Consider the following 16,961-nt stretch of genomic DNA (forward strand, 5'->3'; position numbering starts at 1 on the left):
ATCTTTTTAGGAGTTTTTCATATTGAAAATCAATAGTAAACAAACTTTTAGACTTATCCAACGGGTAGTTTAGCTAATAAACTCGAAATAAAATGACAGCTTGAAACTTTCAGTGAGGAGGTGTTTCGAGTTCATAGTTCCTACGTCATCAATTCGGAAACTAAATTTTTTTTCAGGTTATCACACTTATCACACTCGCTCCCCACTCCGTGATTGCTTTGTGTGTCATCCGATCATTTATTTTTATTATTTTACGGTCGGCTGATGAGGCGCGTGGTCGTGGAAAGTCACGCGTTCAGTGTCAGTGATTTAAATTTCAAATTCACTCGCGTTATCTCGGAATCCTCCAGGTCGCGGTGAAAAATCGGTCAGGAACGGAGGAAGTGCTTGCTTGTTTTGACGTGGTGAGTTTTCAATTCGTTTGTGCATGAAAATTTCTGCAACATGCTCTCTATCTCGTTATCATTTCTCATTTCTATTTCCTCTGGAAAGAGACAGAAATTTGGTCTCTCAAAAATTTACATCTTTTCCCTATAACGTGGGTTTTCCACTCCTTTTTTTATTCATTGTCGCGCATGGATATTCCGTATTTTCAATTGGACGTATTTCTGTCAAAAGGAACTAAGCGCTAATTTGAGTTCCTTTTGAGGAATTTTGAATCCCGGATAGCCACCTACCAAACAGAACTAAGCGCCATGGAAAAGCATTGCGAGTGTAGGAACGAATGAGCCCGACGCCCGGTTCCGCCGCCAATCTAAGCCCCCCTCTACCTTCCTCCCCTGATGGCGCTTAGTTTCGTTTGGCAGAAATACGTCCAATTGGCTGTCATCGATAGGATTTTAAATATTAGCTATGGGGGACTGCCAGAGCTGTTCTAAACTGCCTGAAACTCTACTTCATTCTAAATGTTACCATTCCTTAGACACAATTTTTTGTACCTGAAAAAATGTGACTACTTACATATTTCATTTTCATGGTGCTCAGCAGAAGTTGAACAGAGTGTGACGTAAGCGCCCAGATCATATGTATAGCATTTGTTGACTCAAGTCACAAGCGGAGGAACCTCAAATGTTTCTCAATACCCCTCATCATCAGACCTTAAATCCTATTGGGTGATAGGAAAATCCTGCCAGATATCATTGATGTGAATTGTATCATTTACTGAGTGAGCTACAGCCTCTGGAAGAAAAGTTATAAATATTAACGGCACTGCAGCTGCTTAAGGCACTAAGGATTGCAGTGGTGTGGCCTGCTTTGCGATTTAGCGATTGGTCTGCCATTGAAACCTGTGGAAAAGGATCGATATATAAGGAACACCTCGATAATCGATTCTTTACTTACCACAGCTTCAAATAGGGATATATGTATTGATAATTGATCATTCATGCCTTGCCATCGCATGACTGTTGTTCAAAGAACAATACTATAATTGCCATGTTTCATATCCAATTTTCATTGTCTTTAAACAGGATATACGCTCGAGAAAATTTTTTTTGAAATGCCCTTGCTAAGTCTCTCCCACATGCAGTGGTCAACTAGTGTAGGGATTGCAGCCAACATTTCAGGAGGTCAACACTGTGATACACTTTAAGAAAATCGTAGAATTTGATGGAAAATCGACAATGCTGCAATAAAAACCAGTAACAGTTTACTGCATCAGGACAGGAAAAAATTTGCCCCAAACTGTGGAGCTAGATATTATTAGAGCTCAACATTTTTGACTCGCATTGGATCTTTTAGAATATTTTGGCCTTGCTTTCCCTGCAAAATAGTTTGGTGCTACCACCATTTTACCACCATGTCAGTACAATGGACAGTGCTGGAAGAAAGGAAATGTGCACCAGAAAAAAGCAAAGCGCCCTCAGTTAGTGGTGCATGCGACGAACTTAAAACGAATTTCATCATGACGCCTTGATGCAATTATTCGGGCTCCACGGATATGCGTATCGCATACGCACGGGATTGAAGGCGTTTTGCCTTTCCAGGCACTCACTCGCGGCGCACAGTGGATCGAATCAATAGGAGAGGTTGGACATGAGATTCTCGTCTAAAACTGCGAATTTTGATGTTTAATTCGTCACATTTCTCATTTCAAATGTTAAGGGGTGCTTCTGGAAGAAAATTTCACGAGAAAATCAACGGAACCAATTTAAGGACCTCAAAGTTTTGTATAAACGGAGTTATAAGCGTTTAAAGTTTCCTACTTTTGTCCTACCTCCCCCATTGACTCGATCCACTGTGCTGCGGCGAGCTGTACCGTGAGGATCCTAAATGACAGAGCATCTTCAACTTCTCGTCAATACTTCAAAGCTATGCTGCCGTGATAGCGAAACGAGCAGTAAAAGGAGGAACGAAGTTTTGAGAAACCGGGCTCAGAAGCCTCTGACCAGAAAATTTTACTGAGAAAAGCCTCTGTTCTTTGTCAAATTGCCACTAATCGTCCGAAAGACTCCTAGAAATCGTTTGGATGATTAATAATCGACTGATTTTATGTCAATTACACCAACAGGGTATTTTTCATTTTCATGCTAGGTTATTGCTAGGCAAGAGCAAGAGAGCCTGCTACCTTCTGCATACTTTCGTGGTTGCGTTCTGGACACACAACAAACACATTTTCAGGTTAGAAATTGGCAGAAGAGGGCGGCACTGTACTTGATAGCACTGTTTTCATTGGTCCTCTGGAGGAATAATGTCACTTACTGCTGTCTTGCCTGAAACCACGTCATTTTTTCCGGTCTCCCACGTAGCAGTGATCGCGATAAATAGCGATTTTATCGGTTAGTTATCGCGATTATTTTGGTGGCAATATATCGAGATATTTTCGCATAAAAAATTGCGTTTTATGGCGATTAAATCGCTACACGGTGCAATTTTTGGTTCGATAAAATCGCGATCAATTTTCGTCGATAAAATCGAGATTAAACCGCCATTTATCGCGATTTTTACTTCGAAAATATCGCGATAAGATCGAGGATAATCGCTCAGATGTTGATTATCCTGGCGATTTTATCGCCGATAAAATTGCAACATATAGCGATTATTTGTTGAGAAATGCTACTTGGGACGGTTTTCTCTCTTGTCTTGTTATCATAAAAATTAGAGGAATTTTGCTGTTCTAGCTATTTCAGTTATTTCATCTGAATTTTAAAGGAAACTCGATTTCGAAAATTTGACACTCACACTGCTCTCTTCGCTATCACGGCAGTATGGAGACACTACCACACCACGTATCTCGTTTGCAGTGTTTAAAAATCTCCGCCACCGTTTCAGAGAGAGCAATCAGGGGTGCAGGCCCGGACCTAGGGCGTGTGCAGGGCGTGCGGCGCACACGGGGGCCAGCCTTTGGGGGGCGCCATGAAAGAAGATGAGGGGGAAAAAAAGGGAGGAAAAGGAAAAGGAAAAAAAGGGAAGAAAGGACAAGGGTAAAAAAGGAAAAGGAAACAAGGTTAGGCAGTGAAAGCAAGGAAGAAGGGGGAAATGGAAGGAAAAAGGAGGCAAGAAAAGTGAAAAGAGAGTCCGCGAGAAAGGGGGGGGGGCATAAAAACCATAGACAAAATATAAAGAGAATTGCCGTCTAAAGGTAAATTTTCAGGACAAAAACTCCACCTGGTCCATAGACGGTCAGGCGCCCCTTGACCCTAAATTTGCGGCTGTACAGAAATACAAGGGTAGGCATGTAGTAAGGGGGCGCCATAAATCCATCGACCAGGAGCCGACATAGCATTTTAGGCCACGTCCGCCATCTTGGATTTGAGAATTTTCAAAAATCGACTAAAAATTCGAGTTTCCCGTCGAAAAGTACCCCTGATCCCGCGGTTCACAAAGTTCTAACGAACAGAAACGGAGGCCAGACCCGGGGCTCATTTTAGGCCATATCCAATATTTTGGAGTTGAGAATTTTAAAAAGTTGACTAAAAATTCGAGTTTCCCGTCGAAAAATACCTCCTGACACCGAATTTCAGAAAAATCCATCGAACAGGGGCCGAGATAGCATTTTAAGCCATTTCGGATTTTCGAATTTTGAATTTTGACAGATTTCGATTTAAAACGCGTGATCCCCAAAATCGAAGCTCAGATTCGGATTCCTCGTAAAAAATCGATGCGATTTCATGTATCATACTCTGACACCGAATTTCAGGAGAATCCATCAAACAGGAGCCGAGATGGCATTTTAAGCCACTTCAGTCATTTCGGATTTTTGAAGTTGAAAAATTTTACTTAAAACGTGTGATACCCAAAATCGAAGTTCAGATTTAGATTCCTCGTTAAAAATCGATGCGATTTCATGTATCATACCCTGACACCGAATTTCAGGAAAATCCATCGAACAGGAGCCGAGATGGCATTTTAAGCCACGTCAGTCATTTCAGATTTTCGAATTTGGAAAATTTGACTTAAAACGCGTGATACCCAAAATCGAAGTTCAGATTCGGATTCCTCGTTAAAAATTGTTATAATTTCATGTATCATACTCGAGCATAGCGTGAAGGAAAGAGACGTAACGTAGGCATACTGATTCGAGCATATGAATGCAACGTGGCAACATGGGTAGTGCTCAGTGGGTCAGCGGAGGAGGAAGAATAAGAATTTATCTCGAGGAATTCCTCGCGACGAAACCGAACGCTTAGCCGGCGCTAAATGGCGCCTCCCCGTTCGGTTTCACTCGGGCGACAGGCGGCGGCGTAGTTCAAAGGGGAAGTACGACAGAATCTATACGCGTCGTTAAACCTTTTTCCTTCACGCTATTTTAACGTATGATACATGAAATCTCTTCAATTTTTTACGAGAAATCCGAATCTGAGCTTAGATTTTGGATATTACGCGTTTTAATCTATTTAAAATCGTAAGAGAATTTACAGAATTGTCCTTGAAAATTGATCACGCATTAGTGTTTTTTTACGTCATTAAACCTCTTTCCTTCACGCTATTCTAACATAGGATGCATAAAATCTCATCAATTTTTCACGAGGAATCCGAATCTGAGCTTAGATTTTTGATATTACGCGTTTTAATCTATTTAAAATCGTAGAAGAAATTACAGAATTGTCCTTGAAAATTGATCACACATTAGTGTTTTTTTACGTCATTAAACCTCTTTCCTTCACGCTATTCTAAAATTTGATGCATGAAATCGCATCAGTTTTTCACGAGGAATCCGAATCTGAGCTTAGATTTTGGATATTATGCGTTTTAATCTATTTAAAATTGTAGGAGAAATTACAGAATTGTCCTTGAAAATTGATTACACATTAGTGATTTTTTACCCCTTTTTCCTCTACGTTCACGTAATGAAATTAGATCAACAGTTGACTCATCGACCAGTCTAGCCTAACCCCCCAGAATCGGTCTAAAGGGCGAACGATTTTATCAGATAAGATGTGCGGTCCTAGTTTCCGGGCAATTGCGGTTTGACGGAAGCTGCGATGAGGAGAAACGGAAGATATGCGAAACTCGGGCGGATATTAAGTGAGAAACCACGTAGGGGAAAGGCTTTCTTCCCGAAAAGTTAGTGCTCGGGCCAACTTACATGGTCACTGGAGCATTGTATAGCAGGTTGGGGGAAACTATTTTTTTGCAGCAACAACCAATTGGATCGCATTTTGCAAAAAGGAACTAAGAGCATTTCAATGTTGCTAGGATTCTGCAACTTAGATACATTCTTTGCAAAAAGTAAACTTTGCGACGGTAATTTTCGTCTTGAATTCATAGTTTATTGGGAGTAGAGGTGAAACTAGTTTAGATGATCGTTTATGTTTGCAAGGTTAGCGACATTGGAATGCTCTTCAGGGGCGGACTGGCCATGGAGGTGGGGAAGCGATCGCCTCCTAACAATACGCCCTGGAGGCCGCCTCCTAACTTTTCGACTGCCGCAGTCCGCCCCTGGAACAAATTTAATCATTCCTCCAAGTTTTCCCAGAGTTATCCTCGCGCAGGAAAGAAAAACTAGGAAGTTTCCAAGAAATGTTCAATTGACATCGAGTAGGTTTCCAATGAAAGAATGAAGAATGACTGGAAGTCTGTAACGTCGTAAACCGAGGTGCATGGACTGGTAGTTCCACCGTCGAAAAGTGTTTCTCAAGCACGAATAGTTGGACCGCGTTTAGGAGATAGGTAGAGTACCTATATTGAGAGAGTATGGCCACTGGGTCCCATGGAGAGGCTTAGGACCCAAAAATGGCGGTGCTTTGTTTTGGTTTTTGAGGATGGAAGGGGGGTCATTGCCAACTTTTGCCGGATATCACCAACCGCACTTGCTGCCAACCTTACTACATCTAAGATCATTTTTCTCAAAAATTGCACACGATTAGCCTTAAAAATATGTAAAAAAGTCGCAATAGTGCATTTGGGTAAAGTTCTCGATACGATAAGCAAAGACAACTACATTTTGAATCATTTTGCATTACATTAACTTTATGGCGTCCGCCATTTTTGGGTCCTAAGGGCTCCATTCAGCCTAAGATGGCTGAGCCAATCAGAGGTGGTAACTCCAGTGGTCATACTCTCTCACTATAGGTACTCTAGAGATAGGAACCAAGCCACATCTGCTAATGCGACATTTAACCGGGCAATCACATTTTTTTCAAGAGAACGTTTGTGTGGATTCTTTCGTAAATTTCAAGGAATTTGTCTCGTACGATGCAGAAAATTCATTGTTCGCACGAAAATCCGCAACCGTTTTTATGTAAAAAATTAAATTGCCCAATTAAATTTGGGAATAAATGATTTGGCTTGGCTCCTTTCTGCTTAACGCGGTCCAGTTGCATGTGTTTAACTGTTCGTCTAACTTTAACGTAGGTTTTGTTTATGCCTTAGTTTTGTTATCGCAATGCACTGAGCATGATTTGTAGCGCAACTATTTAGTCCAGTCAATAGGGGGTAAAGTAGGGACAATTTCTGAGGAAACTTTCTGATATACTATTCCTATGTATTTTTGGTCGCTGAATCCGAATTTCATATTTGCGAAAAGATCTGAGGCGAGCCAAAGCCGCCATCTTGAAAAAATGGCCTAAATTTGCGTTTTTCGTCCAAAAAACCGAAATAACTCGTATATTTTGGAAATTATGGCAAAAATAGTTATTTTCAAAAATAAAGTACATAAAATTTCCATTCGAACGAGCCCAAGATGATTAAAATCGGATGATAACAAACGCCGGTACAGCGTTGCAAAGTTTCACGCAAGTATTGAGGTTAGGCAATTTTTGTAACTCTCCCTGCGAAAAGAGAGCTTTCGAGAAGATCAATCATTAAATCGTAGATAAGTGAAATTATGACCGAAAGAAGGAGTGCAATTTTGAGTTCTTGGCTTTTAAGAACGGCAGTGGATAAGGGGGGGGGGGGGTACGCTTGAGCGCAGCTGTAGGGCCCTCCGGTCCTCCCCCATTTTCATGGCCCGGGTGCGGCCGGTCGGCCCTCGTTCGCCGGGTTATTAGTTTTGCTGTCTTCCACAGGCGCCTTTTTCGGAGGACATGAACTTGATATGCCTAAGTACAGACGTATATTCGCTGGTAACAACATCAGCTGCCACCGAGCAAAAGAGACAGGCACTGCTAGCTTTATCAAAAATATACTTAGTGGGTCAAACTTGCGAGTCCGTAAAGTTTAAACGCGCTGACCGCTATAATCCAATCAGCAGTATGAGGAGTTCAATTTGAGTTGTTTCCATAAACCTCTCTTATTATTTCGGCGCATAATAATTATTAAACAAATCAAATGAGTAGCTTCAAAATTTTTTGTCGTGGGAACTTCTACCTAATCCACACTCGCTATTTACCACAGCAGATGGCATGCGTGAAGTTGCTATGTCCACATTTTATGATGCATTTACACCGTGCCATGGCTCCCTCTGCGCCTAATTGCCTCTTGTTCCACCCACTTGTCAATCTCTTCACTTTTTTGCATTTCATAGTCATTGTCCGAACATTCAGCGTCTTCTGGATCATCCACAGTATCTCCTTCACCCTATTCTTCTTCCGTTAAAAGTGCGTCTTATTGACTATGTTCGCACGAGCCATGAAAATACCCCGAAACAAGACTGCAATGAAGGCCTTTCTTCCAAGAACCGCAGGCGCCGCGACTTTTTTAAATCTACTTGCATGGGATCTTGCTTAAAATTTCGGCCGTAGCGGGATTTTTCAAAGTGATAATGGGGAGTATGAGGCCATTTCTGCTATTCTTCTACCCCCAGTCACACGCGTGTTTCTTGATGCCCATCCATTGCTGTCTATTTGAAGATAGGAGCATGAAATGTGGCAGCACCCTCTGAAGGTGGAAGATAAGCGAGATTTTGTACATAGTGGAAAAAAGTCCGAACATAGCTTTCATACCTAAATTCAGCCAAAGTTTTTTTTCTGCTCACCCTTGTAGCCATTTGATCGGAGTAAAAATTATTTCCCTGTTTTAGAAAGTTCTTCTTGCCTTAAGGCTGATTTTTTAAGCATCTGAGTTGGCTGAATTGTTCTCCAGGGTTGCTAAAAACTTAACTTTGACTTGCCTGAAGAGTGATGATATTGTGTCACACCCACTAATGGCATGAATGAACAGTATGTGTTCGGCTTTCACTTAATTTTAAAGGCTGCCGCTGCCTCGGTTGAAAGGTTTTTGTCCACCTTCGCTGGATTTTAGAACCAAAGCATATTTGACCTTACGTAACTGAGCTGTAAGGAGGACACGACGGTCAATAGGTATCTTTTCCTACAATAATAGCAATTTTGCCCTGTTTCGCCATTTCCGAAGCCTTTGAAACTATGATTGTGTCAGCGACTTCTTCTTCGTTTCATCAGCATTTGGATCGACTAGAATTTGTTCTTGCCATTTTTCAGAAAATTTGCTTGTGATGTTACTAGGAATCATACTTTCATGGACTTTTATTTCCACTGATGAAGCTTGTCCTCCTCGCGATAATTCAAGAGTTTGCGTGCTGCATCTTGTAATATCCTTGAGATAGTCGCCGGAAACTATGACAGAATTAGCAGAGCATACTTCGATTTTACGAAGGACACATAGTGGTTTCATATTGATGAAAATGCCTCATTTTGTCTCCAAATCACTCAATGGAGCAAAAAACGGACATCAATATGACATAAGTAGGATTCTTGTCATCAATTTTATCTACACACGGTGCAAATGCATCATAAAACGTGGACATAGTTTCTTTAATACGCATTCCGTCTGCTAAGGTCAACCAAAGGGGATATAGTGAGAGTTCGACAAAAAATGTTGAAGTTCCTCATCAGATTTTTTATCAACAGTTATGCGCTGAAATAATAAGAGAGAGTTCTTGGAACAACATCGTTTTCAACTCAAATTGAACCTCTAACCCGGCGAACGAGGGCCGACCGGCCGCACCCGGGCCATGAAAATGGGGGAGGACCGGAGGGCCCTACAGCTGCGCTCAAACGTAACCCCCCCCCCCCCCCTTATCCACTGCCGTTCTTAAAAGTCAAGAACTCAAAATTGCACTCCTTCTTTCAGTCATAATTTCACTTATCTACGATTTAATGATTGATCTCCTCGAAAGCTCTCTTTTCGCAGGGAGAGTTACGAAAATTGCCTAACCTCAATACTTGCGTGAAACTTTGCAACGCTGTACCGGCGTTTGTTATCATCCGATTTTAATCATCTTGGGCTCGTTCGAATGGAAATTTTATGTACTTTATTTTTGAAAATAACTATTTTTGCCATAATTTCCAAAATATACGAGTTATTTCGGTTTTTTTGGACGAAAAACGCAAATTTAGGCCATTTTTTCAAGATGGCGGCTTTGGCTCGCCTCAGATCTTTTCGCAAATATGAAATTCGGATTCAGCGACCAAAAATACATAGGAATAGTATATCAGAAAGTTTCCTCAGAAATTGTCTCTACTTAGCCCCTGTATGTGCTCTATTGACTGGACATTCGTTTCCGAGAGATTTCTTGGCAGTACAAACGAAAAATTCCAGGCACTCTGTCCCAGGGCCGGATTTACCTACTTGCCGCCCATGGGCCGCCTGTAATTTTCCGCCCCCTTCTAATTCGTTAAGTGAATGTACCGGTAGGGGAGGGGTGTATTAGACGTGTTCACTCGTGTTAGGCACATTTTTTGTGAAAGCCCTGTCAACACTAACAAAAGTTCACGGAACTTTACACAAAAGTTAAGTTCCGTAAACCCACTCCTGTTCGGACAAGGCCATCCATTCATAACAAACGAACGAAAAAATTATGAAAGAACAAACATAAATGTGCATTAATAATTTTAACTCCTGCCGCTGCGCCACACTGACCGCCCTGTGTTTGGCGCAATGCGTGAAGTATTCATGAAGTCTTGTAGGCGCTGTGCGTTTCACGCCGACTGCTGCTGACCGCAGTGTGTTTGATGCAATGTGTGAAGTATTCATACAGTCTTGCAGGCGCTATGCGTTTCATGCCGACCGCTACGCCGAAGCGAAGGCTTCTCCTTTTAAATTGTCCAGATGAAGTAAACTATATCTCTGATTTTTATCGCTACTTTATTTTCGGAGACGTTTTTTCGTTTTACACGTTGTCGCCTTTTTGGGCCCTAAGAGCTACATGAATCGAGTTGTCCATACTTCAGAGTGTCAAGTCCGGAATTTCCGGAAAGTCCAGAAATAGCCCTGATTTATTAAGGGCGGTCCGGAAGTACTGAAAAAGTGCAGAAATTCCGCAAGTAGGTCCGGAACGTTTTCATTTTCTTGTCATTTTTGTCGCAATGGACCACTAGACAAGGTACGAATTTCAGCATTCTGATACATGATTCGTAACTAAAATTTCACGTAGAATACGACGCGCACAACGAAAATTACCGAATTCAACTCCTTCCAAAGATATTTAACGATTCTTGATACGTGAATTCAAACCACCCGCTCATGAAAACTCAATTCTCTACGTGATTCACATCGCGCGCTGAATGTTATTATGACAGTCTCTGCTGTATAAAAATCTGGCAACCTCAATCTTGACGCTTTGGCTCAGCTATAGCAAATTGCGTACCTATAGTTTGAACAACACATGGTGGAAAATGAACATTGCTCGATTGAGAAGCCGAAAAAACCGGAATTTTTCTGTTAAGAAGGTACTGAATTGCTTATGAAAAAGTGCTGTAAAAGTACTGATTTTTGGCCAGCCTGTATCAGTAGACACTCTGATACTTCCCCTATAAAGGTACTCTAGGTCTATCTTTTGTACGAATACCGAATGGACTACTGCGTTATGTGACATTTAGGGTTTTTTTTTTTTTTTTTAAAGTTTTTAATCAAGATCGTTTGAATTTCTAATGACTTTGCACAGTTGAGATTGAAAAAGAAGACTCACTTCTGTCTTTTCGTGAGTCAGCTGTCTATTTATTCACTCAGCGGTTCGTCGGTCAGTCTCAGAATAACATCGAGCTATCAGTCTGTATGTACATTTCCTTTGTACCATTATTATTTGTCTCGAGTCTAATCTCAATGCTTCGAGTATTTTGTATTTACTATCCCATGATATTCCCCTCTTCGGACAACAATCCTATCTTGCAGGAACTGCGTCTTATCGTGATGGTCTAATCGGACGTTAAATTGATCGGATATCGGTAGATGATGTCTGATGTCTCCGAAACGAGGAAATGAATATATTTCTACGTTTGTAAGCACAGATTTCATTTACATTTAAAATAAAATTTCATCACCTTCGACTAATTTTAGAACTAACTTTTTCACCCACCCTCTCTGTATCTACTTCCTTTTTACGAGAATAACATTTCTCTTCGAGGACTAAATTGTTTTATGGCATAATAGCATATGTAACAGGAAAAGAATCAACGGAATTGTATCAGTAATTCAGACCCACTTTACTGACCCATTAGGCACACCAATTCATCGAATTGTTCAGTCAAAATCCACCTTCTCGTCCCCACTTAGGCTGCGGGCTGATCGTTGAAATTGATAGACAAAGCTATAGACAAAGAAGACACAAGGAGTCTGGAGCCATCCTATTGGTTGAATGGGTAAGGAAATAATTGACTAACTGAAGGGAAGGGCCTCTCATGGGTTGCCGTTAGTCAGTCTATTAACTCCTTCCCTTGTCCATTGCGACCACTGGCTTCCACCAATAGGATCCCTCTTTACCCCTTTTGTTTACTTTCTCTATTGCTTTGTCTATAAATTTCAACAATCAGTCCGCTGGAAAGCGTTTTCTTGACCGGTCGATATAGCTTCATCTCCGCTCCGCGTAAGATCAACAGGGCAAAGTACTCGCTTTTATTATCGTTTACCCTAGTCCGATCACCTGCTCTTTTGAAAATGTCGTATGAGCCCTTAGGCGTTGCCAAATTCCCCTTGATAAAATACGAATTTATTCGGAAAGTTGTAACTATTCTTCTTCCAATTTTTCAGAAAATTTCGTCCGTAATTTAATCTAAAATGTCCGAAAATTTTACGGAAAAATATGCATTAATTTCCTCCAAAATAAAGTTGTTCACACGAAAAATTTGGCATCATCCGATTGCGCATGCGCCGTTTTTCCGCAGCACAGCAGCGTTAAAGGCGAAGTTCTGAGCAAAGCGGATGAGCTCGTTTCGAAGCAAATAAGGGATGCCGCTCCCAACCTGCGACTTGCCGATCCACAAGGCTACTAACAATAAGCAAGCAAGTGGTGAGTGTGAGAGAGAGGCAAACCTGATCGACGCGCACGATGCAACAACGTCAGCTCCTAAATCAGGTCAAGAGCCGCGATCCCTCTGAGATTTTTTAGAGTCCCTTCATACTGAGAGTCAAGACAACACCCCTCATGGAGTCACAAACGGGAATAAAGATTATAGAAATTGAACGTTTTTTGTTGGTTTTTTGTAATCTTTGATCGGCCCATTCTCAAATTCCTCTCTCCGTTCCTTCTCTCATTCCGTTTGTTCCCTGCCGAACCCGTAATTCCCTGGTCCATTCCAGATTATAATCTTTGCAATCGGTGAAAATGTAATCTTTATTCCCGTTTGTGACACTGTGAAGGCCTAAAATGCGGGAACCAATCAGAAATGGATTCACATTGTCTTGACTCTCACAATCAGTATAAAGGGACTCTAAGATTTTCCATCCAAGTCAGTGGCGTGACGTGCTTCGATACATCGAATGATCTGCCATTCAAACCTATGGAAAAGGATCGATAAATTGGGTGTTCGCAGCGAACACCTTCATAATCGATTCTTTACCATAGGTTTAAATGGCATAATAATCGATATATCGCAATTCACGCCACGCCACTGATCCAAGTAGGGGCGAGCAAAATTCGCGTGTCAAGGAGAATACTTATGAAATTCCTGTATGATGATGAAGTATCCGACTTGTAAAGAATTCAACAGGTTAAGGGGGGGGGGGGGGGGGAATATCCCGTCCTAACTCACCCGGGATTGTTCCGGGATGAGCAAAAGAAATGCTCGATACGCCATAACTTGACATTTCACAAGGGGGGGGGGGGGGGTCCCATATGAAACAGTGGCGTGGCGTGACTATATCCGGTAGGCGTTCGGTAGGTGTGTTAACTTTAGGGGGGGGGGGGGGTCAGAAAGGTTCACTCCCCTTCCCTAGAGGGGGGTTCGGGGGGCCTCCCCCGGAAACTTTTTAAAAAACGAAGCCGCAAGAACAAGATGTTAACCCTTTCTGGTGAAAATTGTCATCGAAATTTTGTTCTTTTTACCGATCGTTTTCCTGTAATTTATTTTGTTAAATGATAACGTATTTTCGCAACACGCACCTGCAGAGAGAGGTGGGACAGGGAGACTGGGAAACTGGGAGATGCGGCCCGCAAGCGCAGGGGGGGAAGCGGAGGGCGAATCGCGGCATACAGGAAATTCGGCGGTTCGCAAACCCCTGCGGACCACTGCTATAGGAAACAGCTGGACTGATGAGCAGCTCTCCTCTCTCGTTCTTTTCCCCTCCCTTTTCTCTCTGCTGTGTTCCCTCCGCGAGCGCGGTCCGCACTCGTCTCCGAACCCAATGCTCACGCTCCGCTCTGCGCCGCGCGCCGGTGCCTCTCCTCTCTCGTGTATCCTTTGCCCCTTCATCATTGCACCCAGGTTCTCTCTCCTCACCGTACGCAGATCATCCAAGTTCGGTAGCCGGTGCGGACCACGTGTCACAGGATTTTCTCACTCCGCCGCGCCACATGCCGCTGTCGGAAGCCAAGCGCCCGATAATTATTTGCGATCTACTATTCTGTATTCTGTATTGCTTCCCACATTCTTAGCCATAATTTATTAGTTGTTTCAAAATATTTTAGGGTGTTCAAAACCAACTCTCAATGCAAAGATAGGGAGCAAATACATCAGCAGGGTTGCCGTGTTTTCAGTTTTGGAGTCCCCAAATAAAGTGGCAACCCTGCTAATATATTTGCTCCCTATCTTTGCATGGAGAGTTTGTTTTGATGTAGAGGTGGACTCTCAGGATAGGGTGGGATATCCCCTCGATTTTGGCCTCAACTTGACAGCTTATCTTTGCATGGAGAGTTTGTTTTGATGTAGAGGTGGACTTTCAGGATAGGGTGGGATATCCCCTCGATTTTGGCCTCAACTTGACAGCTTTTTTTGAGCTTGGGAGTTGATTTCAGAGAAAAGCAGTGGCACCATCGTGTTTCTCACGAACTTTTACGTAAGAATTAACAGTCAAATCGCAAATTTCTCACACATGCAACAACTCCATTTGAGGTTTTTTGTCTCCTTTTCCACTGCTGAAATTTCTGTAGTTTTCACGCGCGTATAATTCTGTAGGGATTCTTCTAAGATTCTTCCTCTGTTTTTTTTTTTTAATAGTGGCTGGTAATTTTACGTTTTTCAACAAAATTCAATCTATCTTTTTCACATTCAGTGGACGAAGTCACTGAAGGATGAATGACATTCTAAAGAGCTGATCAGAAAGTTCATCTATGCTGCGATGTTATCGAAAAGGCTTGGGCTTGCTTTTTTAATGGTCCAGCAGTCCAAATTGACTTCCTGGCAACTTCCTGGCCATACTTGAGCCCAATTTAGTTCCTTTGTTAAAAGTTCTGTGCCATGAGAACTCATGCGGGCTCGTTCCAGCTTTTCATTCCCTTCCCGCGGTAGAATCCTTATGGCGTCGCGTCGTTTCTCAAAAAGCAGCAAGTGGCATTTGGTGTTGCCAAATTTCACTCGACAATTAGGACCGCGTTCAGCAGAAAGGAACCAAGCCACAACAGCTATTGCCACATTTAACCGGGCTATTCAATTTTCTCACAAGAGAACGTTCGTGCGGATTTCTTTGGAAATTTAAAGGAATTTGCCTCGCACTACGCAGATTCACTGGAATTCGCATCTAAATCCGCCCTACCGTTCTTATGTAAAAAAATTAAAGCTCCCAATTAAATCAGGCGAAAGGTGATGAGGCTTGGTTCCTTTCTGTTGAACGCAATCAATTTGTTTTTCTTACCGAAGAATGGTTGTCTATTACTGATTCTCATTCAAATTTCTGGGAATTTTTTGCATGGCATTCAGCAAACTCCCAGATTTCTCCTAGAGAATCAGTACAACTGTCCTATCTGAAAGAAGAAAAAAAAGAAAAAAATTCAAACCCAATTTGGCAACATCTGATGTTTCCTCTGGTTCCTTTTTTATAGACCCCACTCAATTAGGAATCTATAAGTACTAGTTTTGAGGTTAAAAAGCCTCGTGAAACAGAACGCTGAGAGGCGGATCCAGCAATTTGACAACATCGGATTCCCTTCACTTAAACACTGAAAAAAAAAAAAATCTCGGTGTATTTACTAAAGAAAAGGGTAAAATTACCGAGAATTCAGGGTTCTATTTGATCCCAGTTTTTTCTTGGTAAAATTACCATTTATGGAATTGGTAATTTTACCGAGAAATCTCGGTAAAATAATTGAACTTTCTCGATAATTTTACTAGACCTTGGTAGAAACGCCAATATTTTCAATTGACTGTGGTAGAATTACCGAGATAAAATGGCAAAGTTACTGGGAATTGATTACCAATAAAAGTGGTATTCTTACCTAGAAAAAAAAAAAGTAAAAATACCGGTTTTTAGGTAAGCTTACTTGTCTGTCTTGGTAAAATTACCAATAATTGGCAAAAAAAGTGAGATGGTAAAGGTACCAACGGACCTTGGTAAAAACGCCGAGAATTTTTTTTCAGTGAACATATGTCGGAGCACCTGGTTCCACCAAGAGTCGATACATTTTCATAGGTTTAAATGATGGTATAGGTAGGTTTTACAATGTTGCCAATTTGCTGTATCACTCGTGTTCTCGAAACCGAGGACGGAGCTATCCCCAGATTTTTAAATTGAATATTTGGTCCGCCTTTTGGCTGAAAAATCGATGCGATTTGCGTTTTGCTTAATTACTTTGCAAAGGGCTTAGCAAACGTTTCGCCGGCCTCTTTGTACCGCGCCAATGCACCTCGCCTAGAGCATTTATGATAAAACGCGGAAATTCGTGAACTAAAATCAAATTCACGTTTTCCGTAATGCCGTTGTTCGCATCCACGTTTTCTGTCTCTCTCTGCCACGGGGTTCCTGTCAGAACCAGAGATTTCCGATGCAGGCGTAGTCAGTGCTCTATTCGAAGACATTTTATAGGTTGTGTCACATGTGTTTTACAATGATTTATGGTTTGATTTTTTGGTCAGAAAAGTACTTTTTTGTAGGATAAGCTTTCTCTCTACAATGCCGCTCCTCGGAGCTATGATCCTCTAAATTTCTACACTGAAAAAAAAGTTAAAGGTTTTACAGGGTTATTCAAAAGTCACGCACCACTGGCCATGAGGGGGAATGGCTATTTGAAATTTTTTAGTTGCCCCCCCCCCGCACCTCTCCCCCCGAGGGGATCAAAAACTGGAAAGAACCTTAAAAAGTTCCCCCTCAGTATGAGGAAAAGAGTCTTAAACCGCATATCGATAGCATAATTAGAACCGAAGTTATGACCAGTGGTGCGTGACTTTTGAATAACCCTGTATATCACTGAAAAA

The 16,961-nt window shown here is 41.8% G+C and overlaps 1 protein-coding gene across 1 annotated transcript in view; it reads left to right on the plus strand.

Annotated features, from left to right (window-relative positions):
• Positions 1 to 187: 187 nt before the first annotated feature.
• LOC109037676 (organic cation transporter protein) overlaps positions 188 to 16,961 on the plus strand; it is a 40,732-nt gene continuing 23,958 nt past the window's right edge. Inside the window, exon 1 of the mRNA XM_019052449.2 lies at positions 188 to 404. The gene's annotated coding sequence lies outside the window, so the exon portion shown is untranslated. The remainder of the gene's footprint in view (positions 405 to 16,961) is intronic.

This window comes from Bemisia tabaci, chromosome 10, assembly GCF_918797505.1.
Source record: "Bemisia tabaci chromosome 10, PGI_BMITA_v3".
Taxonomy (NCBI): domain Eukaryota; kingdom Metazoa; phylum Arthropoda; class Insecta; order Hemiptera; family Aleyrodidae; genus Bemisia; species Bemisia tabaci.